The sequence below is a fragment of the Ovis canadensis genome, chromosome 13 (assembly GCF_042477335.2).
Source record: "Ovis canadensis isolate MfBH-ARS-UI-01 breed Bighorn chromosome 13, ARS-UI_OviCan_v2, whole genome shotgun sequence".
Lineage (NCBI taxonomy): Eukaryota > Metazoa > Chordata > Mammalia > Artiodactyla > Bovidae > Ovis > Ovis canadensis.
Window position 1 is genome coordinate 90,154,684 of NC_091257.1, and position 23,376 is coordinate 90,178,059.

The 23,376-nt window shown below is 43.9% G+C and overlaps 1 protein-coding gene and 1 long non-coding RNA gene across 5 annotated transcripts in view; one reads left to right on the top strand and one right to left on the bottom strand.

Annotated features, from left to right (window-relative positions):
* The window catches only part of NCOA5 (nuclear receptor coactivator 5), a 30,586-nt gene extending 24,277 nt beyond the window's left edge, over nucleotides 1-6,309 (bottom strand). The window contains exon 1 of one of the 4 annotated variants that reach the window (XM_069548693.1): nucleotides 6,150-6,309. The gene's annotated coding sequence lies outside the window, so the exon portion shown is untranslated. The remainder of the gene's footprint in view (nucleotides 1-6,149) is intronic. The other 3 variants (XM_069548691.1, XM_069548694.1, XM_069548692.1) reach the window with 3 other exon arrangements.
* On the top strand, nucleotides 1,323-20,425 carry LOC138417783 (uncharacterized). The gene is made up of 3 exons (XR_011248279.1): nucleotides 1,323-5,223; nucleotides 13,301-13,393; nucleotides 20,227-20,425. It is a non-coding gene; the product is annotated as an uncharacterized lncRNA (long non-coding RNA).
* Nucleotides 20,426-23,376: the final 2,951 nt, after the last annotated feature.

A 23,376-nucleotide genomic window follows, 5' to 3' on the forward strand; every position in this document is an offset into this window, starting at 1 on the left:
ATTTATTCAAGTCACTTGATTTCTCTAAACCTGGTAAAATGGATATTCTACCTTATTTGTTATACTGATTCAAGGAGAATATCAACTAAGAGAAAAAGCTCCCTAATTTGGACCAACAAAGGTTGAGCTAATCTAAACTACTAAAAAAGCTGGAAAAACAAAAAATTCAAAATATAGGTTCGTTTAAAAAAGGTAAAATTTCAACTGAACTGTACAAGTAGAGATCCTTGTGCTGCGCTTAGTCTCTCAGTCATGTCCAACTCTTTGCGACCCCATGGACTGTAGCCTGCCAGGCTCCTTCCTCAGTCCATGGGGATTCTCCAGGCAAGAAATACCAGAGTGGGTTGCCATGCCCTCCTCCAGAGGATCTTCCCAACCCAGGGATTGAACCCAGGTCTCCCGCACTGCAGGTGGATTCTTGACCTTCTGAACCACCAGGGAAGCCCAGAGATCCTTAGAAAACTAAATTAATGAACTTTAAAAGTACTGTTTATAATCAGGACATCAAATGCTTCTATACATAACCACGCATCACACTCTGTACTAGGTCTTAAGACATATGGAAATAATAAGGCTTAAGTCTCTGCCTTAAGGGAGTTCACTGTTTAATAAAGAAGAGAGGCACATGTATACAGATAATCACAACATAATTTAAAATGGGATTACAGCAGAAATAAAGAAGGCCTACCTATGCGTATGTGTGTGGCAGGGCAGAGAGAATACTGGGAGGAACAGGGGACGAGGGATGGGTGGAAGAGGTTGGAAGGCCTAAAAATAACATTTAAACTGAGTCTTGAAGAATGAGTTTACCAAAAACAGAGAAGTCACTGCAGCACATACAAAGGGAAAGGAATGGTCTGAAGGGCACAGGAAGAAATACTGTCGGAAGTCTAATGTAGCAAATGGGAGGATAGGAGCAGGAAAAGAGAGGAATTACAGATGCAAGCCAGAGCAGACTAAAAAAAAGTCTGCTATGGAAAAGGAAGAAATTGCTGGCAGGAGGGCACGTTAGGAGGTTACGAACTGAACTACCATAAACAGAGTTTCAGTGAAGTCAAATTCAGGAAGGTTTACTGTATGTTTATTATTCAAAATAATAGGGGATTATTTAAATCTATGATATTCAAAATATTGCCCATTAAAATAATGTTCCTCGAAGATCACTGGTTTGACACTGAAGGGACTAGAGGGGAGAAAAATATCTAAAAGTTATGATCCCTTCAATAAAGGGATATAAAATTAACTGATGGCTAGAGGAATCATTATTTAATTAGCCAACCATCCACTGATCAGGAACAAATAGACAACAAACCTTATTTTTTCTAAAATCTTACATTTATCATCTGTAAGTGTACAGTTCAGTAGTGTTATGTATATTCACAAATATAAACAGCTGGGCAATAGGTTTCCAAAACTTTTTCATCTTGCAAAATTAACTCTCTTCTACCCATTAAACAACTACCCATCCTCTCCCCGCCCATATATATTTTTTCTTTTCATTCTCAACATCACATTTCTTTAATGAAGATACATAAGTGCCACCTGAGAAGATGTTTAAAAATGGGATTTCCAGATCCCTTCTCAAACTTTCAGTATCTGAGGATAGAGCCTAGGAATCCAATCCACACTTAAGCAAGTTTCTTGGCAGGTATTTGGGAACTACAGTGCTACTCTCGGAGAAGGCAATGGCACCCCACTCTAGTACTCTTGCCTGGAAAATCCCGTGGACCAAGGAGCCTGGTAGGCTGCAGTCCATGGGATCACGAAGAGTCGGACACAACTGAGCGACTTCACTTTCACATTTCACATTTCACTTCCAAGCATTGGAGAAGGAAATGGCAACCCACTCCAGTGTTCTTGCCTGGAGAATCCCAGGGACAGGGGAGCCTGGTGGGCTGCCATCTTTGGGGTCGCACAGAGTCGGACACGACTGAAGCGACTTAGCAGCAGCAGCAGCAGCGCTACTCTATTATCTATTTATTTCTGTAGTTTATACAGAACGTATACTTAAGTTCTCCATTTAAAAACCTCTATAAACTCCTGTGTTCAAGGGGGAATAGTTTATAAACTGCTACAAAGAACATGTCACAACAATGGCTAAAATCTGCAGATTGGTCAACTGGGAGTAGGGGTGGGAAGCTGCACCCAAGAACATGTATTTCCAAAGAGCTGTTTCTAGTGACTCTGATGCTGTCCTAATGTAATCTTTCCAAAGGCTGAAAAAAAGTTCAACTATATATTTATAACTCTAAGTTTTAAAATTGAATGAAAATCATCTTTTTCCTATTTTTTCTTTTGGATATCAAAAATCATTTCTGAAGAGAGATTAAAAACAAACTTCTTGTATCATCTCTATCTCAGTCTGCAACTGCATAATTGAGTATGCAACCTAAAAGCCAAATGATTTGTAATTCAAAGTTCTTCACAGCTTGTTCACTAGCTGCAGAATCAACCTAACTTTCAGTAATGCTATCATTCCAGATCCAAACAAGAAGACCACTCAAAATATTTTTTAGAGCTAAAGTTGTAAGCCATTCTGCTTTATAACTGTTCATTAATGCAATTTAAGTTCTCCTGGTCTTTGCCTAAAGTTGTTGGTCTTTGCATAGGTCAACAATAATGTTTTGAACATGAAATAAAAGGAAAAAGAGTCTTATGGTTTGGAAAAGTTCTGATTCTTTGAGTGGAATTATTTTCTTAACATTAATGCAATTAGTCCAGCTGACCTATTATCTTTCATTTTTTAGTGATAAGATAAAGAATGAAAATGACCATCCCTATAAATATTCATATTTGGTGGTAATAAAACCACCATTTAAAAAGCAGCAGGCATGCTGGTATCACACATTTAGCTGTCAGTAGAGTTCATATTTCCCTCATGTGCTGCTGCCTCAGACAGTGCCCTAATACTGATCCTTTCCTTAATGCCTCTCATTAATGAGAATTACAGAGGGTAATTTTCTGTTGCTTACTGCCCTTTTAACTTCTCAGTAGTTTACTTCAAGTTACTGAATAGTCTAGGCAAATGTTTATGCTATTCACAGGACAAATTTTTAGGCACAAAAAGGCTGATGGAGCTTTTAAAGTGTTTGTCTTAAAGACATATGGTAAGTATTAGTTAACAGCAAGGTACAGAGAGCAAATCTAGAGTAGCAGAAAGAGTAGTCGGTTTGGGGGAACACTACAACCACAAGCTGTCCATGGGAGGAGAGCAAGAGAAAGGCATCATGATACCTTCCTCTCTTGAACATCCACACTGCATATGTTTAATATGTTAAAGCCTCTGAGAAGTTCTGGAGTAAGGACACTGCTTTTTTCCTTAACATTTCCCAATTTTACTTGACCACAAAATCTTTTATCTACTGGGCCACAAAATCCTTTATCTTCAATATGTACTAATATGTTATTTGGGCAAGGAATATGACCTCTCTGAGCCACTGTTTCCTCATATGCAAAAAAGATATAAGACTGGTCTACCTATCTCACAAGAGGACAGGAGGGAGAAAATGAACTGTATTTGTAAACCTGCTTTGTGAACCATAAGCACTGCCTGTTGTACTTTATCATTACTACCAAGAGTAACAGTGAGTGTAGGAAGAGATGTTTAATTTCTCCTGTGGAGAGTCAAAAACAAAGAAACAATGTAAATGGAACACAAGAGAATGTTAAATATAGTTCCTCCAAAGGTTTTCCATTCTTTTTAAAAATAAATTTATTTATTTTAATTGGAGGCTAATTACTTTACAATATTGTAGTGGTTTATGCCATACATTGACACGAATCAGCCATGGGTGTACATGTGTTCCCCATCCTGAACCCCTTTCTCACCTCCCTCCCCATCCCATCCCTCAGGGTCATCCCAGTGCACCAGCCTTCAGCACCCTGTCTCATGCATCGAACCTGGACTGGCGATCTATTTCACATATGATCATATACCTGTTTCAATGCTAGTCTCTCAAGTCATCCCACCCTAAGGTTTTCCATTCTTAAAAGCACAACTGAAATCCAATAATCTACTCAACAGCAGTAAGCTGCACAAAGGCACTGCCATCTGCAGGCGATGGAGAACGAATGCTTGCAATGGATACTTAAAACGAAGTTTCAAACCATCAGGTGCTCTTTCTCATCAGACTTCTAAAGCCTTTCCAAAAAATGTTTATTCTTAGCTTTTGAACACTGGTAGATGCCATTCCATTTACTGAAGTTCTGAAATTGACAGGAGTAAAATTCTCATTTCTTCTCCACACAGGACTGCTGCTTTGAAATGTGAAAAAATTACCTTAGCCTTTCAAAAATCCTACATTGTGCCTGCACAAAGTACTTCCAAGGAGTAAGGATTTTTTACACAGCCTTTTGAGGAAAAAGCCCTTGAAAGGCCTATGCTGACTTTTCTGAGTTCTCTCTCAGTGAGTTAAAGTAAATCTGCTCTCTCATACACAAAAACAGAGCTTATGAACAGACTACAAATAGAACACAATGTTAACTAAGGAGTAAGTTAATTTGTCAATACCTCCTTCAACCTGCGGTGTTCAGAGGCCTGGGCCATTCAACAACGTGCACCTAGCAAAATTCCTTCCTCTGGGCCTTCTCCAGCACAGTCTACAAGGAAAATCACTGTTTCTATGTTTTACGTTAAGACTGTCGGAGGTTTCAGAAACATATCTGGAGGGTGACAGACAAGTTAAAGGAAAGGCAAAGAAACCAGAATGGAGGAAGAAACTGATGTCGACATACTGCTAAGTGATTTCCAATATTCACAAAGCAAAGTTTGGGCTTTACTGTTTTGGAAAAGTCAGCGACCAGTCAGTTTTCACAACCAGACTGACTCATACGCAAAACATGAAATCTAGAGTTGTCAATAAGCAGATCCACCGGCGTCTGCAAAACATTTTTGTTGAACTATCTGGTAGGTACCACACCACAATGCCACAAGAAAACCGAGGAGACACACCGGGTGCTCTTGAGCGCAGTCTCTCTGAGACTATCCCGCGTAAGTTAATGAGGAGAACGGTTTACAACGAGAAAGCTTTTAACGTTAATTATTACCCCCGAAGACCCTAGGGCGTTTCATGGAGTCCGCTAAGTCTCAGGGAGAAATTCTATGCACAGCGCTAAAAGGCAGAAGGACCACAATTAACCCCACATTCCTAGGGCAGCGTTTCCCAAAGCGTGGAACGCAGAATAATTTCAGGAGGAATCAGGACGCACTGTTTATTTTAATACGTAAGTATTTATTTCTTTATGAGCATTAAAGAATTGGCTTTCCATTAAACGGTCGGTGATTTACCCTTCCACCTTAAACAAATGTATTTTAAAAAGCGGGGGGGAAAGTCAGTTTAAAGAAGAAAAAGTAACATTTGGTAAATAAGTAGCTGTTCAGATGGGTACATGAATGTAAAAGTGCAACGCGAAAGACTGAAACTGGGGAAACGCCGTCCTAAAAACAAGCCCTCCCGGCGAGCCGTCGGGGTGTAGAAGGTGCCCAGGTTCCATAGACCGAGAACCAGCGGGTTGGGACGCTGGCTTGATCGCTAGTTGCCAGGGTAACCGCGGGCTCGGTCGCTTTCCCCGTTTTCTGGGCCCGGATCCGCGCTATTAAAACGGGTGTGTGTAGGGGGAATGTCACAACAACGAGACGCCTCATGCTGTCAAGAGGCCGCGAGGCGACGGCGACGCGGGACAGCGCGTTCGGTTCGCCACCCAGCGCCGCGCGCCGCGCAGAGAGCCCGGTGAGGCCGGCCGCCTCGGCCCGGGTTCGAATCCCGACTGCGCCACCGATTAGCTGAGGACCCGAAGGCGAGCGACTTCACGTTTCGAGGAGACGTGGGATGTGCGGCCCGAGCCTACAGAGGAGCCCCACAAGGGCTATTATCGGCGGGTCGTGCTCAGACCGCAGGCGGCGGGGCGGCGCCGTCGGCCCCGGGCCCACCTTCTGCCGCCCGGACTGACCGGGCCTGCGCTCGACGGTAGTCAAGAGAAGGCCGCGCCCCGCACCGGGCATGCGCAGCCCCGCGCGCACCCGCAGGGGGGCCGCGGTCGCGGCCGCGCGTCGAGCGGGCCCTCCCGCCTCAGCCTTCCCATCCGGCCCTGGGCCCCCTCAACCGTCAGCCCCACGCCTCGGCGGACGGCCACCGCTTCCCGGCACTCACCGCTACCAGCACGGCGGGCTGCTGGCCGCTTCTCCGCCTCAGGCCCGCCGCTGCCGCCTCCGCCTCAGCCCACCTGCCCGCCGTAGGACAAAGGCGCCACCAACCGACCGGCGCGGGCACGAGGCAATGGCGGCCGGGGCGGGGAGTAGGGGCAGAGGGCGCGCACGCAGCGGCAGGCGCGGCAGTGTCGCAAGAGCGCGCGTGTTTGCGGCAGGACTGAGTTGGAGCGTCGATCTCCTTAGCGATGAGGGCGGGGAAGTGGCTCGCACGGCGGTTGAGAACGTAAGAGGTTGCCTAGCAACGGCGTCCCCGGGTGAGGATGGGTCCCAGGCCTGGTCGCCACCACCCTAAAGGGCTTCGCCTCTCTTCAGATTTTCAGAGTGCCTTCTTTCCTCTGTAACTGTGGAAAGAGATCATTTAAATCCTGGAATACTTTGATTTCGCCCTGTATAAAACTCAACACCTATAGATGTGTGTACTGGAGACTAATACATATATTCATGTAACCTCCGGATCACAAGGAACAAAGCAGAGAGGTAGAGAAAGTGTTTTGTTTACGTTTAAAGAGGCTGTGTGGAGGAGGACACGGCAACCCACTCCAGTATTCTTGCCTAGAGAATCCTGTGGACAGAGGAGCCTGGTGGGCTACCGTTGGGGTCGCACAGAGTCGGACACAATTGAAGCGACTTAGGAGCACCAGCAAAGCGGCTGTGTTGTTTAGTTTCACTGACAAGAGGCAAAAGGATTCTGGTGATACAGTCACAGATTCATCTTGAGTTCCTTCTTTCTTTCTGGAATATTCACTCAGTGTCAAAAATAAATTTCCCAGAAAGTAATTGTTGATCATGAAGCATGTAAAATATTGTATTGCTCATTTAATCTGCAGAATATATTTGTCACAGTAAATGGAATTTGCTCACACAATTGTAAATGCACTTTGTTAATCACAGTGGTGGCTATGTGAATCAGGTAGGCTTTTTGTGAGTTAGGAAGTGCTGCAAACCCCATGGGTCAAGTTTTTGTCCTTGTGAACGTGTGTGTTAGTTGTTCAGTCGTGTCCAACTATTTGCGACTGCATGGACTGTAGCCCGCCAGGCTCCTCTGTCCATGGAATTCTCCAGGCAAGAATACTGGAGTTGGGTAGCCATTCTCTTCTCCAGGGGATCTTCCAAATCCAGGGATCGAACCCAGATCTCCCACATTGCAGGCAGATTCTTTACCATCTGAACCACCAGGGCAGTTCTTGTGAATAGTGCATGCAGAATAAAAATGGTGAAAGTGGGATTTGAATACTATGAGAAGTCAGATTTCTTTGACACCAATTCATAAGGTCTCTCCACTAATTTATTCACTGAATGTTTATTATACACCTGCAAGGTGGCCTTATGCTTTATTATACACCTACTTGCTATCATGAGCAAATGCAGGCCCATCCCTGCTGTCTTGGAGATTCAGTGCAGTGGACAGAGAGAATTAGGCAAACAATCACACTTGTGCACAAACAAAAATAACTGAAGGAAAGGACTAGGGATGCACACTATTGTCCAGTTATTCTCCTTATGAATAGTACAGAATGTGTCTGACGCCTATCAGCAGGTATGCTTGGCCTGCAGATACTTCCCATGATTCATCATGGCACCTGGGAAAATGGAAGCTGTATGGTTTTTTCCTGCCTTGGCTGAGAGGTTCTGAAGGCAGATAGGGACTTCTACTCCCAGGAATTTCCCCTTAATTTTATCCCAGGTTGTTCACCCACTCTTGATGAGAAGTCTCAGGGTTTTGTGGATTCACCTGCTTTCCTGATATCCTTTTCTGTGTCAGGTGAAAAATGACACTTGACTCAGTTCAGAATCTTCTGTTTCTTTCCTTGATTCCTGTTTTTTGTGCTTATGCCATAAAATGGGTTCCCTTTTCATTGTTTGGCTGAATACTCTTAATTCAGGCTGATATCCTTTAACTTTTTATTATTACTTTTTAGTTAGATATACAGGGACAGAGATACTGTGACTCAACTTCATCTTGTTACTTTACCCACCCAGAAGTTTTACATTATCTCTTACTCTTCACAACAACTCTATGTGATATTATATGCTTAAAAATTTTTATTTTTGTTCCTGGCTCTCTGTTCTGATGCTATATAATTTAAACTTTAAAAATTCCTTAATATCTGAAACATACATTAAACTACATAAAATAATATGATGCATACCTTTCTACTCACTACTAAGATTCTCCTTCCGTTTCCTTCCCCTCTCCTATAAATAATCACTCTCCATACATTTTCAGGTATATTTTGTACTAAGTTGCTTCAGTTGTGTCTGACTGTTTGTGACCCCATGGACTGTAGCCTGCCAGGCTCCTCTGTCATGGGATTCTCCAGGCAAGAATACTGGAGTGGGTTGCCATGCCCTTCTCCAGGGCATCTTTCCGACCCAGGAATTGAACCTGAGACTCCTGCATTGGCATTCTTTACCACTGAGCCAACGGTAGTCAGGAAACCCCATGCATGTCAGAGTTTTCTAGAATACACACCTTAGGAGTGGAGTTGATGACTTTGTAGTATACCACATCTTGAACTTTAGGTTTACAGCCAGATTGCTCTCCAAAGAAGTACTAGTATATACTTGTGCAAACAATATAATACCATTTTTAGATATACTTGCCAACTTTTGATATTTCTCACTTTATTCATTTTTGCTTGTGATGATATGTGTGAAATGATATGTTTTTTCAGTTTTAATTGTCCTGAATTTAGTGATATTGAGCATCTTTTCTTACAGGCTCTCCAGGTTTCTGTCTGTTGATATTTCTGGACCATTTTTCTACTGGGTTTATTTATGTTTTTCTTATTGATCCATAGGAGTTATTTACATATGCTCAATACTGATCTTGTGTTAGTTAGGTCTTCTTTCTGTGGTTTGTCGATTTACTTTGTTGATGGTATCTCATCACTGAGAAGTTTAAATTCTTAATGTTGTCATATGTTTCGATCTTTCCCTTCATGGTTTGTAGTGTTTGGTGTCTTGTTTAAGGATTCCTTCCCTCTCATGATGTCATGTAGATATTTTCCTTGGTAAATACTATTAGTACGTCAATTTTACAGGTAAATCAGTTGGTGCACGGAGAGCTTATATGACTTGCCTAAGGTCATAGAGCATCGGCGGTGAGTGGCTTGGGTTTTTGACTCCCAGGTTGCACTGTACTCCACAACTGATGAATCTCTTGCCATCCTGTTCTGCTAATTGTCTCATGAGAGCACTTTGCAGCCTTTTGTAGAGGAAGAGGATGCGCAGAGCTCAGACAAAGCTGCAGATTAAGTGCGGTCCTCATTTACTGCATCATGAAACCCTCTGGCTCTAGACTTCATAATACTTAGAAATATTTTGAAAATCTTCAAATAACTTTGGCTACACATTAGAGTTGCAAAAGTAGTACAAAGAATTCCTGAATGTTCTTCACCCAGATCCCCCAAATGTTGAGCATTTTACCTTGTTAAGTTTGTAACTGTTTCTCTGTATTATTGAATCTACTATGCTAGATTAAATTATTAGTATCTCTATGTTATCTTTGCATTATCAAACCTATTATTTGAATTTCACTAACTGTCCCACTAATGCCAGTTAGAGCAAAAGAAACAAAAAAGATTTTTTTTCTGGTCCAGAAACCAGTCTAGGGTTTTATGTTGCCTTTTAGTTTTCAAATTTCTTCCATCTCCTTTAATCTGCAACATTTCTTCAGTCTTTCTTTGTCTTTCCTGACCTTGACATTTTTTAAGAGTTCAGGCCGTTTATTTTAAGGACCATCCCTCATCCAGGCTTTCTGATGTTTCTTCATTGTTAGACTCAGGTCGAACATTTTTGGCAGGAATATGCAGAAGTGACGCTGTGTCCTTCTCGGCCAGTAATTATCTTTTGACTAGAACCTCTACAATATTATGTGAATAAATGCATTTTTCCAGGCAAAAGAATTAATATCTCTTATTTCCAGATCTCAAAGGATCCACATGATGTAATAAAGGCCCAGACGTTCTTCATTCCTCTGTGCTGGTCTTGGTGGGAATCCTTGCTCAATAAGATGCTCTGAGGGAGGCAGGGAGGCATTGAGAGTTGGGCCATGCCCTCTCCCAGGCCATTTCCTACACCTTCATCCCCCTGTCCCCTGCCCCACTCCCTTCTCTGCCACCTCTTTAACTGCTACTCATCCTAAGGGCTTTAATTTAAATCTCACTCCCCTTCCCCATTTAGAATAGAGACTTTATATTGGGGGGGCTCCAAAATCACTGCAGATGGTGACTGCAACCATGAAACTGAAATTTACTCCTTTATGACCAACTGAGACAGCATATTAAAAAGCAAAGATATTACTTTGTCAACAAGGGTCCATCTAGTCAAGCTATGGTTTTTCCAATAGTCATGTATGGTTGTGAGAGCTGGACTATAAAGAAAGTTGAGCACCAAAGAATCGATGCTTTTGAACTGTGGTGTTGGAGGAGACTCTTCAGAGTCCCTTGGACTTCATGGAGATCCAACCAGTCAACCCTAAAGGAAGTCAGTCCTGAATATTCATTGGAAGGACTGATGCTGAAGCTGAGACTCCAATACTTTGGCCACCTGATGTGAAGAACTGACTCATTGGAAAAGATCCTGATGCTGGGAAAGATTAAAGGCAGGAGGAGAAAGGAGCGATGAAGGATGAGATGGTTGGATGGCATCACTGACTCAATGGACATGAATTTGACTAAGTTCCAGGAGTTGGTGATGGACAGGGAAGCCTGGCGTGCTGCAGTCCATGGGGTCGCAAAGAGCCAGACACGACTGAGCTCGTGAGCTGAACTGATAGGAGAACAGACTATGGATTCAGACTACTTGGCTCCAAATCCTGGCTCTGCCATTTACTAGCTGTGTGACCTTGGACATGATACCTAACTTCTCTGTGCCTCAGTTTCCTCCTTTGTAAAACAGAGATAGTAAAAAGACCTGTCTCAAAAGATTATTGTGAATGTTGCTGAGTTAAAATATCTAAAACACCTAGAACAGTGCCTGCCAATAAGCATTAATTAGCTGGTAGTAGCTTGCCAGCCTATGGCACACTTAAAAAAAAATTTTTTTTTTTAAATTTATTTATTTGACTACAGTGTGTCTTAGTTGTCGCACACAGGATCTTTTAGTTGTGGCTTGTGGAATCTGGTTCCCTGACTGAGGATGGAACCTGGGCCCCCTGCTTTGGGAGCGTGGAGTCTTAGTCACAGTACCGCCAGGGAGGTCCCTGCACTCTTATAGAACTGTGCTTTCCTGTCTTAAAATTACCTTTCCAATCAGAGGCTGTGCAATGGAATATGAGGGAAAATTTGGGAGTTACCGCCTAATCTCACAGCTGAGGATAAAGGGGTACTAAATATAAAGCAGGGGCCCTTGACCTGAGGTTCACAAACTGGAAAAAACCTGCTTCCTTATTTTCATTTACCTCTTACTGAAATTAAACTTTTCTTTCAATTAGGAATGTAATCAACAAACAATAATGTTAGCAGGTCTTGCTATGTTGTCTCCAACAGAGAGCACAGATATTTCAAGTCACATTATAGTTGTGAGGGAGGTCTTGAATTATTGTTTATGCTCATCATTATTTTGAAATTAATGTAAATTTTAGGCTTGCCACAAGATCTTATTATTTAAACCATTAATTACGAAGCATATTCAGTGCTATATCACACCTTTGTATTTCTAATATTTTGATGACTGTTTTTCAATATAATTAGTTTTCTTTGTAACCTTATCTATCATAGTTTATGCATTTAAAAACATTTCCTGAGAAGGGTCCATAGTCTTCTCCAGATGGTCAGATAAGTCCCTAATGTTATACACACAAAAAAACTTAAGAATCCTGTTCTAAAAACAGTATTCAATCACTCTATGACATAAATAGTAGTAATGTTTGATATATCTCCTAAAGCAAAGGGAATAAAGGCAAAAATAAGTGAGGCCTAATTAAATTAGAAAGTTTTTGCACAGCAAAGGAACTCATCAACAAAATGAAAAGACAACCTACTGAATGTGAGAAAATATTTACAAATGACATGACCAGTAAGGGGTTAATATCCAAACTCTATAAACAGCTCGTACAACTCAGCATTAAAAGACCAAACAACCTGATTAAAAAATGGGGGGAAGACCTGAATAGGCATTTTTCCAGAGAAGAAATGCGATAGCCAACAGACACATGAGAAGATGCTTACCATCGCTAATCACCAGGAAAAGGCAAATCAGAACCACAAGCCATCACCTCACACCTGTCAGAATGCCTCTCATCAGAACACAAGTGACAGATGTTGGCAGGGCTGGGGAGAAAAGAGAACTCTCATATGCTTTTGATGGGAATGTAAATTGGCGCATCCACTGTAGGAAAGAGTAGGCAGGTTTCTCAAAAAACTAAAAACTGGAAATTCCATGGCAGTCCAGTGGTTAGCATCCCATCCTCTCACTGCTGAGGGCCTGGGTTTAACCCCTGGTTGGGGAACACAAACCAAGTGGTACAGCATTAAAAAAAAACAACCCAAAACCCTAAAAATAGAACTACCATATGTTTCAGCATTTCCACTCCTAGATATATACTACCAAAAAGCCCACCACTAATTTAAAAAGGTACACACACCTCGGTGTTCATAGCAGCATTATTTACAACAGCCAAGATATGGAAGCAGCTTAATTGCTCATCAGATGAATTGATAAAGATGTGGCTTATATATACAATGGAATAGTACTCAACCATTTAAAAAAAGGAAATTTTGCCATTTGCAACAACACGGTGAAAGAAGTCAGAGAAGACAAATGTTATGATATCACTTATATGTGGACTCTAAAAGATACAACAAACAAGTGAATATAACAGAAAAGAAGCAGATTCACAGAGATAGAGAACAAACAAGTAGTTACCAGTGGGGAGGGCAAGATAAGGGTAAGGGGTTAATAAACTATTACGCATAAAATAAACTACAAGGACATACATTCACAGGGAATACAGCCAATATTTTATAAGTATAAATGAAGTATAACCTTTAAAATTGTTGAGTCACTATGTTGTACACCTATCACATATACATCAACTTTATTTCAATAAAAATGTGGTCGCTGACTTGAGCTTCCCTTGTGGCTCAGGGTGAAGAATGTGCCTGCAATGCAAGAGACCTGGGTTCAATCCCTGGGTTGGGAAGAATGAGATGAGAAGCTCCCCTCTGGGTATACTAAGAGGTGAGTCAGTCATGTCTGAGGACTTTATACATATCGTTATTTAATCCTTGCAACACTGGTATTACTATTCCCATTTTATAGATGAGAAAATTGAGGCTCAAGGAGGTAGGTAAATTACCCAAGGTCATAGGACAGTATACTAGAAAGGAAATCCGTGCTTTCAGTGACTTCAATATCCTGCTTCCTATGTAAATCCTCTTAGTCTTTCTAGTACCCTGCAAAGTATTAATAAGTATCCTATTCTTCCATTTTACAGATGAGGAAACTGAGACTCAAAGTGGACAAGTTATTTTTTCTCACAGCTAAACAACACAGTCAGGATTCAAACCCATATCTGTCAGGTGCCCAAGCCCGTGTGTGTCCCACTGGGTCCAGCAGAATTACTGAAGGTGGAAGTGTAGCCTTGAAGAGCTGATGGTTTATCAGATATATAACTCAGGCAGACCTTTTCAGGCCATCCATCGGGATTAGATGGTTTGGAAAGAAATCGCTTTTCCTGCTTTTGCTATGGGGTCACAGAGTTCTGTGGGGAACCTCTTCGTGAGTGTGAAATACACACTGGCATCTGAAAGGCTCCGTTAGCTGCTATTGTCTAGATAGTAAAAGTAGGAAGCAGAAGATAAAAAAATACACAAGTAGGAAGTTCTGTATTGGGCTCGTGCTGAAACAGAAAGAACCATTATTTTGAAACCATTAATGATGAACTTGGTAAAGATCAAAGTAGTCTTGTGACCTGTAAATCTAATGAAATGAAAATGAGGTAATGGTATGTTTTATAACTATTGAGTTTCTGAGAAACTGGAAATTATCTCAGCATGAATACTGTAAGCGAACAGGGAACAATGGAAGCCATCTAGAAAAGGATCTTTATTCAGCTTTATTTATAGCAGGTGTTCATCTTGTCTTTCAACACGGGGATCACAAAGGAGTCTGTTTCACCTTGCAGGGTGTATGAAAATACAACAGCTGTCACAGTCCCCACCGCTTCCTTCCGAAGAACATAGCATAAAGGAGAGAAAGGCGGAGAGTGCTGTGAAGAGGGGGCTGGATCGCTGGGGTTAGGAAAGGTGACAGGAGGGAAGAGGAAATAAGGAAAGAAGAAAAAAATGAAGTGATTTTTCCCACCATCACCCAACCCCTATCCTCTAGACCCAAGCTGTCTAATTTAACTGTAGCCACTAGTGGTACATGCGCTTTCCAGGTGGCGCTAGTGGTAAAGAACCCATCTGCCAATGCAGGAGATAGAGGAGACCTGGGTTTGATTCCTGGATCCAGAAGATCCCCTGGAGAAGGAAATGGCAACCCACTTCAATATTCCTGCCTGGAGAATCCCATGGACAGAAGAGCTTGGCAGGCTACAGTCCAGAGAGTTGCAAAGAGTTGGACACGACTGAAGTGACTTAGCAAGCACTTTATGTTTATTAGCAGTAAATTAAAAATCCGCTTCCTTGGTTGCACTTACCATCTCCCAAGGGTTTAATAGGCACATGTACTCTGTGGCTACATTATTGGATGGTGTAGATACAGAATGTTTCTCTGAAAAGCACTATTGGACAGCACCGATAAACATCCAGTTCCACCTAGGAGAATTCAAAGTCTAGGGCAAGTGGAACCCTGTGACTGTATCGTCCTCAGCCCATGGGAAGACAAGAGCAAAATCTTCTGAAGTGGGATATGAGAGTGCCAGGCTCCTGTGTGACCTAGCACATATACTCTCTAGGACTCAGTTCTCTAATTTAATGATTAATATAAATATTTTAGTGGATAATGCCAGCCCACTCCGGTACTCTTGCCTGGAAAATCCCATGGATGGAGGAGCCTGGTAGCCTGTAGTCCATGGTGTTGCAAAGAGTCGGACACAACTGAGCGACTTCACTCTCACTTTTCACTTTTATGCACTGGAGAAGGAAATGGCAACCCACTCCAGTGTTCTTGCCTGGAGAATCCCAGGGATGGGGGAGCCTGGTGGCCTGCTGTCTACGGGGTTGCACAGAGTCGGACACAACTGAAGCGACTTAGCAGCAGCAGCAGCATAGGAAAACCACAGAATTAATTCTTATGGTAATCATGTGAGCTATTAGGCCAGTTTTTTTTTAATTGGGATACAGTTGCTTTATAATATCGTGTTAGTTTCTGCTGTACAATAGAGTGAATCAGCTATATTTGTATACATATATATATCTCCTTCCTCTTATGTTAGGCCTATGTTAACAGAGGAGAAACCAGAAGTTAAGAAAGTGCTCAGGGCCACATGGTCAGGAGCAGAACCTGGCTTCGGACTCAGGCCTCTGACTTCAGAAGCCACATTCCTGCCCACCTAGCTACCCCACTTCCTGCTGCTCGGTTCCTCCTACACAAATGAAAATGCCTTAGTCAGATTCTCCCCACAACAGAAACTGGGACTAGGACTTAAGTGCAACTAGTTTATTTAGGAGGTAGCCCCAGGAAGTGCAGATAGGGGTGTGGGAGAAGTGAAACAGGGAGGGGAAGGAAGCCATTACTGGTTTGGTTAAGGACAAGGCCTACCCTGTGGGCAATGGAGCTTAATCTTGATGGGGAGAGAGTGTGGAACACATGCTTCTAAGTTATCCCACCTAAGGGATGAGGACTGCAAGGAGATCAAACCAGTCAATCCTGAAGGAAGTCAACCCTGAATATTCGTTGGAAGGACTACTGAAGCTGAAGCTCTAATACTTTGGCCAACTAATCTGAAGAGCCAACTCATTGGAAAAGACCCTGATGCTGGGAAAGATTGAGGGCAGGAGAAGAAGTGGGCAACAGAGAATGAGATGGTTGGATGGCATCACTGACTCAATGAACATGAATTTGAGCACACTCTGAGAGATAGTGAAGGACAGGGAAGCTTGGTGTGCTGCAGTCAAATCCATGGGGTTGCAAAGAGTTGGACACAACTGAATGACTGAAAATGACAAAGGGATGAGGAGGTTAGGATATGCATCCATCAAATCCTTGTCAATGTAGATGGCTGTTCCTAAGGGCACTGACGCTGGCACTTCTGTCCAGACATCCTCAATGCCTCAACAAGCTCTTCAAGCACCTGTGGCCTCTGCCTGGGGGACCTTGGAAGTAGGGAACAGGATCATGTACATGGAGGGCATATGAGTGAGGTGCCAACAAGATGCTGCATAGGAGATTGGATTGAATGCTCTCTCTACTCTAAGAAACTAATGGATAGCTGAGCTTGGCATTAGGTATTTTTACATCATAAAATCTGAAACCATAATGATTAACAGTCTGCCAGAAAATTTTCACAGGGAAAGCCTGGAGGTACAGTTAGACATCTGAGCTGATTTTCAACATGGATGACAGAGTAAAGCATTAATACCTTTGGTAGCAGAGGAACTTATTTTAGATAAGGTGGTCAGGGAAGGCCTCTCTGAGGAGATGCCATTTACTGGGAAAGCCCAATAGTGAGAAAGCAGAGGGAGAGTGAAAGACAAGCATTTGAGGCAGAGGGAGCAACACGAAATCTCTTGAGGGGGCAGCCGAGAGGCCTTGCTGGCTGCAGCGTAGCAAGCAAGTAGGCCAGATGAGGGAGAGGTGAGCGGAAGCCAGTTAACGCAGGATCTCAAGGCCATGGTAAGGAATTCAGATCCCTTCCTCCAACCTAAGCAAGTAAGTGTTAGTCGCTCAGTCGTGTGTGACCCCATGGACTGCAACCCACCAGGCTCCTCTCTCCATGAGATTTTCCAGGCAAGGATACTGGAGTGAGTTGCCATTTCCTTCTCCAGGGGATCTTCCCAACCCAGGGATAGAACCCAGGTCTCCTGCACTGCAGGCAGATTCTTCACTGACTGAGCTACAAGGGAAGCCCCTCCTTCAACCAGAGCCATGTCTTATTCCAGATCTCAGAGTCTAAGAAGTCTATGGGCCAGACATGAAGTTGTCTTTGTCTAGGCATCAGGACCAGCCAAGCCAGTGAGGGGCTTTAACCAGATCATGATAAAAAGCTTTTCTGTGGGTGGAAGGGAGGGGACATACATATACTTATGGCTGATTCATGTCGTTGATTGGCAGAAAGCAACACAGCATTGTAAAGCAATCATCCTCCAATTAAAAATAATAATAATAATAAAAAACTGCTTTATCAGCTCACCTGTTACTTTTGCTAGATCTTGAAAGTGAAAGTGAAGTCGCTCAGCCGTGTCTGACTCTTTGCGACCCCATGGACTGTAGCCTATCAGGCTCCTCCGTCCATGGGATTTTCCAGGCAAGAGTACTGGAGTGGGTTGCCATTGCCTTCTTCTTTCCCTGGTGGCTCAGAGGTTAAAGTGTCTGCCTCCAATGCGGGAGACCCTGGTTTGATCCCTGGGTTGGGAAGATCCCATGGAGAAGGACGTGGCAACCTACTCCAGTATTCTTGCCTGGAGAATCCCATGGACGGAGGAGCCTGGTGGGCTACAGTCCACGGGGTTGCAAAGAGTCAGACATGACTGAGCAACTTCACTTTCACTTGTTAGCTCTTAGGTTTCTTTAATTTCTGATTGGGTTCTTTCCTGAGTTTCTTAGTTCTCTTTGATAAATTCCCAGCCAGCTCTGCCAAACTGAGGGGGAAAGATTTTTGTCCACGGCTGGGCCTGGGAATCCCAGCTAGAGAGTCCGGTCATCTGGAGGAGACGGGCAGTTAAACTTTGGATAGTGTGGGGACGAGCAGGTGGATTCCAATTCAACCTTTCAGTCTCATTTCATGGTCCCACATTCATTCAACAGTTATTTAGCATCCAGCATGTCCTGGGTTCCTTGTGGGCCTTGGGCTATAAAAATCCTCTTCTCCAGAAATCAAGTCAGGTATGAGTGAGGGCCCAATCCAAAGGTCATTGAGTGAGAGTTCCCTGTTACTTAGGAGCTGGTAAAAGCCACAGGCCCACCCTTTGTAACCTGCATTCCAAACAGGAGGCAGTACTTTCTCTCCAAGGTTTACTAGTGGGGCAGAAACAGTCCCGAATCCCTTAGCCAATCCTTTGCTTTCCTTTTCCTTGCCCGTGTAATAATCCTGGGGAGGGAGGAGTTCTCTGGTTTTATTGAGGAATGTAGTGTCTATAGCAGAAGATAGTTCCCACCCCCACACCTTTCCCTGGTAGTCCCTCCTGGATATTGAGGAGTGAGTTCAAGAAGAGGATGTGGGGATACTGTTCCCAAGTGTGTGTGTGTGGGCGGTTACTTGGCAACAGACCTGCTGACGTCCTCCTGTGCTTATTTGAGCAGGGAAGAAGAAAGCTGGACAGGGATGGAAGTAGAGTCACTGACCAGGAGGTGTGAGTTTTCTCTGGGTCAGGTGGGTGCTGCAGTAGTTAGGCTTTCTGGTACCCCGCTCAAGCAGACAGACTGCTGGACAGAGGGTCCCGCCAGTGGCAGGGGCCCTGCTGGTGGTGGGACAAGTTAGGAGAGCTCAAGTCTGAGCAAGATGCCCCTTGTCAGAGAACCTGGCAGTGAGGAAGACCTTAAGAAGCTCACATGCTCCATGGATGAAAACTTGCCTCCCTGGGTTAGCCAGGGAAGCAGGGTCAAGCAACAGGCAGAGGGCCATGTTATAGAAGGTTGTTCCCGCTCCCTCCTCCCGATTTCAATAAGGAGATGGTAGCAGGGTATGTCTCCCAATCAGGCCACACACCCACTTCCACTTTTTATCCAAACAAGTGGGGTCCTGGCTCAAGTCAATCCTTGAATAAGCAAGGGAGAAGATCAAATGAGATTTAAATTGAGTTTGAGAATAAAGCTTTCAAGGATGGAAGCTTAACAACAGAAAGTGATCCGAAAGTAATGCAATCTGCCCAAGATGTCATTAAGGAATGGAAAATGGAGATTCAACACAGCAGGACTGAAGGCAGAGATTAGGGGGAAAAAAGCTTCATTATTATATCCCACTGAGTTGAGTCACCTCAATACACTGGTTCTGTGAGTAAACAGAATAATTGAAATACGTGTGGTAGAGCTGGAGTCTTACCTAGGCAAGCAGCTCCAGGGTTCTGAGCTGGCATGGGAAGCTAGGGGTGCACATCCCAGGCTGGCTGATGGAGAGGGCTTTCCAGAGAAGGGGCACCTGAATTGAGCCTTGAAGGATAAGAAAGAGCTGGTCTGGGGACTTCCCTGGTAGCCCAGTGGTTAAGAATCCACCTTGCAATGCAGGGGATGTGAGTTTGATCCCTGCTCAGGGAACTAAGATCCCACGTGCCACGAAGCGACTAAGTCTGCATGCTACAACTAGAGAAAGCCTGCACACTGCAATGAAGACCCAGTGAGGCCAAAAATATTAAAAATAAACAAAGTAAAATTATATAATATATTATTAATATATAATATTATATATTATATGATTAATATACTAATAATACACTAATATATTAATATATATTAATATATGGAGAAGGCAATGGCACCCCACTCCAGTACTCTTGCGGGGAATCCCATGGATGGAGGAGCCTGGTAGGCTGCAGTACATGGGGTCGCTGAGAGTCAGACACGACTGAGCGACTTCACTTTCACTTTTCACTTTCATGCATTGGAGAAGGAAATGGCAACCCACTCCATATTCTTGCCTGGAGAATCCCAGGGACGGCGGAGCTGGTGGGCTGCCATCTATGGGGTCGCACAGAGTCGGACACGACTGAAGCGACTTAGCAGCAGCAGCAGCATATTAATATAATATAATAATATAATATTATATTATAATATTATATAATTGATATATTAATTAATTTATATATTAATTATATAATTATATATTATAATTATATTTTATATATTTTAAATATATATTATATATGATTATATAAATAATATATATAAGTTTTAAAAATCTTACATTCTTTAAGGAAACTCAAGGAGAAGAAACGGCAACCCACTCCAGTATTCTTCCCTGGACAATCCCGTGGACAGAGGAGCCACAACTGCTGAAACTTGCAAGCTCCAGGGCCCGAGGGTCACAACTGGAGTCTGTGTGCTGCAACGAAGATCCTGCATGCCACAACGAAGACCCCACGCAGTCAAATAAATACTTTTTAAAAACAGAAAGAGTTGGTTCAATGAAAGGACAGTGGGAAAGGGCTCTCCCTGCAGCGATGACAGCACAGTCTGGAGCGGAAAGTTGAAGGCAGGGAGGACAGTTAGAGATTCAGGCCTAGACGCCCTGTGGGCTTGTAGGAGTGAGAGATCTGTGGGGTTGCTTCACATCTGGGAGGCGCACGATCGGGTTTGTATTTTAGAACTACCTAGCAGCCAGATTCCAGCAGTGCTGCAGACTTGACCTTCAGGCCCACTTCTCATCCATTTATCTGGCCCTGGGACTGCCCCCCGCCACCGCCCCCACCTCCCTACAAAGGCCATTTCTTCTGTGATTTCAAAATCCTCGGTTCCTGCTCTTTGGAATATCTTTTGCCCTACTCCCACCACTGAACGCTTCATAGTTTCACCCTTCAGTGCGACTCTGAAATATTGTCACCCTCCCCAAAAGTCATCTTTTCTCTTTCCTCCTCCAGCGCACTCTTCTAAGCCCAGGAAGATTCGATGTCTTCTCTGGGCCCATGCCTGCCAGCCCATGTCTCCTGGGGATATGCATATACTAAAATATCTTCCCTTTATCTCATCTGGTCTTCGCCCCATGGGGCCACCCGGAGGCTACTATTTATTCTTTCACACATTAATTTAAGCTGCTTTAATTGCTGCTATGATATGTTTTATATAATATAATTAATGTTTAATTCTGTGTACTTGCTTCCCAAGGCAGTTTTGTGAAGGGCCCAATTTTAGAATCAAGCAAATAAAGAATAAGTAATGGCTTAAGTTATTATAGTAATGCCCCCCTATACCGCCCCCCTAGGAATGAAAATGGTGCTTGTGTTTTCCAATGTGGGTTAAAAAGGGAAAAGATATTTTAATGTTGTCTCTATTCCAGGCATGCTTGTGTGACTTTCATGAAATTCCCTGGTCTCTGGTTTCAAGTGTTCTGGGACTACAGGTATCAACTTGAGGTCTGTGTTGAAACTATCAGCTCTATACCTCCTTTCTGACAGAGACTGTGCTTAGAATAAGAAGTTATCGAACCTACTCACTTATTTATTCATTCAGCAAATGTGTTGGTGCCCAGGACTGGGACAGATTCAGTCCTGCCCTCAATGAGCTCATCATCAAATGGGGCCAGGCATATGCGGTAAGAATCCAGCATGTTACTGCTGTGGGAACCTGGGAGCAGGGGCAAAGGTGGGGTGCAGTATCCACTTCTGTCTCGGGGAGTTTAGAGGAGGTTTATCTAAAGAGAAGGTAAAATTGAAACTCATTCGAGGAAGGAGAAGGAAGAAAACAGCAAGACAGAAGAAAGAAACAACTGTGCTTTTGGAAAGTGAAGAAAAGGCGAGGATGCTTGAAGACAGCATGCATGGTAGGACACGGCAGGGTGTGAGTGTGGGAACAGAGGGTGGGGCTGAGTGGAGACTCAGCTGAGCCAGAAGAAAGAGTTTGGACCATCCTCAGATGAGACTCCCTTGTTCAGGAAGGAGATCAAACCAGTCAATACTAAATGAAATCAACTCTGAACATATATTGGAAGGATTGATGCTGAAGCTGAAGCTCCAGTACTTTGGCCACTTGATGTGAAAAGCCGACTCTGGAAAAGACTCTGATTTGGGAAAGACTGAAGGCAAAAGGAGAAGGGGTGACAGAGGATGAGATGATCAGATAGTATCACCGACTTAATGGACATGAATTTGAGCAAACTCTGGAAGATAGTGGAGGACAGAGGAACCTGGTGTGCTACAGTCCATGGGCTTGCAGACAGTTGGACAAGACTCAGTGACTGAACAACAACAGGGTCTCAGTTCAGTCGCTCAGTCGTGTCTGACTCTTTGCGACCCCATGAATCGCAGCACGCCAGGCCTCCCTGTCCATCACCAACTCCCAGAGTTCACTCAGATTCATGTCCATCGAGTCAGTGATGCCATCCAGGCATCTCATCCTCTGTTGTCCCCTTCTCCTCCTGCTCCCAATCCCTTCCAGCATCAGAGTCTTTTCCAATGAGTCATCTCTTCACATGAGGTGGCCAAAGTACTGGAGCTTCAGCTTTAGCATCATTCCTTCCAAAGAACACCCAGGACTGATTTCCTTTAGAATGGACTGGTTGGATGGGGGGGGAGGGTAGTGGGGGGGCAGTGGGTGGGTGGAGGTGGGTGGAGGGGGTGGGGGAGCTGGGCTCAGAGTTACCTGGAACATAGCAGAGACTCAACAAATACTTAATTGAATGAGTGAGGCTGCTGTGACAGCCCAGGTGAAAGATGGTGAGCCTCTGAATTAAAGCAGTGGCAGAGGGGACAGAAGAGAGGGGATGGATTCTGAAGGTAAAATCTACAGGTCTGCAAATGTGCCCTTTGCAGCAGAAGCCGGGAGAATGGGGTTAGCAGCCCTCTCCCTTCCTCTCTGATCTGTGCAGTTTGACCTTTTGACCCTGCCCAGAAACTCAGAGCTTGGAGAGTCATCACCCCAAACACCCTCTAGTTCAAGCTCCTTAGGTTTTATTGAAGCACATCGAGGCTCAAGGACACCCAGCCCATCAGAAGCAGAGCCTAGGCCAGAACCCAGGTGTTCCCTGCTGCAGAGCAGAGTGTTAATACTGGTTCAAGAAAGGCTTGGAGGGTCTGAACTGGGGAAATAATTGCTACAAGGACGTGTGCTTCTGCAGAACTAGGGGGTCTCCAGTCTCCTAAGATTCTCAAGGGGTCCTGCGACCCCAAGAAAGAGTGGTCTAGTCTAAGCGCCTGTTTTCAGGTGGCGGAAAGGAAAGGAACTGGAATGGAAGAGTCTGGTGGGGACAGCACGCACGGATGGATGGGTGGATGGATGGATGGATGGATGGATGAATGGGATGAGGCAGGGGGCGCGCTGGGACGCGGCGCCCACGCGAGGGAATTTCCTTTGAAAGAGAGCGAAACTGTAAGTTGGGAAACTCTTTTCCTTGAAAGCCCCCCCCCGCTCCC